Source organism: Marmota marmota, unplaced genomic scaffold (genome assembly GCF_001458135.2).
Source record: "Marmota marmota marmota unplaced genomic scaffold, marMar, whole genome shotgun sequence".
NCBI lineage: Eukaryota > Metazoa > Chordata > Mammalia > Rodentia > Sciuridae > Marmota > Marmota marmota.
In genome coordinates, this window is record NW_026003775.1 from 1 (window position 1) to 2807 (window position 2807).

Genomic DNA, 2807 nt, shown 5'->3' on the forward strand with positions numbered 1-2807 from the left:
TACTATTTGCCTAACAAGATTTTGCATGCCATCTCAGATTTGTGTATAGTCAATGCCTAATTGTGCTTTATCATTCTTTATAATTCTACACTTTTTAAAATAAATTCCTTACTGTAGGTGAAACATTTTGAAGAGAATGGCACTAATTAATGAAAGCCACCCTAAAAGTTTTGCTGACCATCCGTAGCTAGAGCTTCCATTATTTGTTATTCTTCTCTTAGCATACCCCATTGGTGAGAAACTGCCATCATTCTGGTGTCCAAGTTAGACTCTCATCTTCATAGCCCCATGTATTTCTTCCTCACCAACTTCTGCTTCCTGGACATCTGTTTAACCACAAGCATTGTGCCTCAGCTGCTGTTTAACTGGGAAGTTCTAAGAAGAGCATCAGCTATGTGGAGTGTGCAGTTCAGGTTTATTTTTTCAGCACAGTGGGAGACACAGAATTTCTTCTCTGGCTCTTATGTATTTTGACCATGATGTGTCCTTCTGCAGACCTCTGCATTGCATCCTCATCATGAATTAGCGCATCTGTGTCCTATTAGGGTTAATTTTGTGAATGAGTGGAATTACTTATGGATTTTTTGAGGTCACTCTAATGTTACACTTGCCACTGTGTGGCATCAATAATCTGGATCACTTGTTTTGTGAGATTCCAGTTCTGATAAAGACTGCCTCTGGGGAAAAGGAAAATAATGAGCTTGCACTCTCTGTGACATGCATTTTTGTAATAACTGTTCCTCTGTGCCTAATTCTTGCCTCATATGCTAATATTGGGCATACTATATTTAAGATCAAATCTTCTGAAGGAAGTAAAAAGGCATTTGGGACATCTTATTGTAGTTCTTTTATGTTATGATCCAGCCATTATCATGTACCTTCAGCCCACCTCTTCCATCTCAAGGGAACAACCCAAGTTCATGGCTCTGTTCTATGGATTGTTGACTCCTACACTCAACTCCTTCATCTGTACCCTGAGAAATAAGGATGTGAAGTTGGCATTAGGCAAGCTGTTGAGAAGCATTTTTAGTTCCAGGTAATACTTGGTAAATCAAATGAAACATTTTCAAAATTAGAGTTGATTTACTTGGTTCTCTTTAATAGCTCATTTTATCTTATAATTCCAGCTCATGTTACATATTCTTCTTCCAAAGAATATTTGTCACATTCTTCACAATCATGTCCAAAATAAATAAAGTTAACTAATATGCACCTGTGTAATATGCATCTGTGGCACTCTGTGGAAACATATTATAATGGTTCTATTATGGAACATACATGGTGAAATAGTAATTTCATTTAGTAGTTTTAAATTTAGGAATATAAACTGATTAGTTCACACTAGTCATCATAGCAATTCCATGGTAACCATTCATCAGTGGGCTTCCCATCCATTCAACTGAGAAACATTTTCCTCACTCTGTAAGATTGGCCAAGGTCTGTGTTCACAGCCTGGCTGCACTCTGTATTCTGTGTGAAACACCGTATGCCCAACAATCAAAAATTTTTCAACCTCAGTTCATGTTGATGTGACATACACTCAACAAATGAAAAATTGCTGTTGTTTTTCAAGGTCAGATGGCAAAAATTGGAATACATACTACCTTTGTACAAGAATATATCATTATCTTAGGGAAACAACTAATAAAGGAGACATATGAGAAAGACAACACAAAAATAGGAAAAGGTTGCTGTGAGTTAGTGAATATTTGACCATATTTTGTATTTGAAACCTTATCTAATGTTTCAAAAAATCTTCAAGGAAAGTATAAACCACAGTTGATATATAACGAAGTACCTCATTGATTCTTGAGCTCTTATAGTTTATATTAGGACTGAAAATTGAAAGCATTTCTTTTATTATTTGGGGGTACAGGTTTACTCACTTTACCTTTTACATTGTTCCCTTTAAATATTATTTCACTTTTTAATGTGGTAAAGTACACATAACATTTATCATTTTACGTTTTTTGACGTATACTTCAGAAGTAGATTCCCCTTGTGCAATCATCACCACCATGCATCTCCAGAAATCTTTTGATCTTCACAACCTGCATCTCTGTACCAATTAAACAATAAATCCAATTCCCACCTCCAAACTCTGACAACCACTATTTTGCTTTTTATCTCTGTGAATGGCTGCCTTAGTTAACTCATACAGGTGGAATCATACCGTATTTAGTATAGTGTCTTCTGGATTCATTCAGGTCATAGTAGGTGTCAGAATATCCAAATCTTTCCTCAGGCATAAATTTTGTTTCTATTTAGATCATTGGTATTTTTAATTTTAAAGAGGAAGACAATATTGTATGATTTTGTTATAACACCATAATGTCTTGGAATTACATTAATTACCAAAAAAATCAACTCTTTTCAATTTATAGTAATCTATTTAAAAATACAATGGATTACTGGGTATGATGGTGCATACCAGTAATCCCAGTGCTTGGAAGGCTGAGGGAGAAGGATGGTGAGTTCAAAGCCAGCCTCAGCAACAGCTAGATACTTAGAAACTCAGTGAGACCCTGTGTATAAATAAAATACAAAATAGGGCTGGAGATATAGCTCAGCAGTTGAGTGACCCTGAATTCAATCCCCAGTACAAAAACAAAACAATAGATACTTAAGATTATGTTTCCAAAATCATAAATAATTCAATAAATTTCAAGCTAAAAATTACAAATTCTTAAAATTGAAAAGGGGATGTATGTTAAACCACCAGGTACCCAAAGTAATTGTAATATTAAAGAATGTGTATTCTTACATGTGATAAAAACTTATAGGACTTTAAATACTAACATTATGTA

General features: G+C 34.7%; 1 pseudogene; it reads left to right on the forward strand.

Annotated features, from left to right (window-relative positions):
* The first annotated feature begins 136 nt into the window (after positions 1 to 136).
* On the forward strand, positions 137 to 1040 carry LOC107134228 (annotated as a pseudogene).
* The last annotated feature ends 1767 nt before the right edge of the window (positions 1041 to 2807 follow it).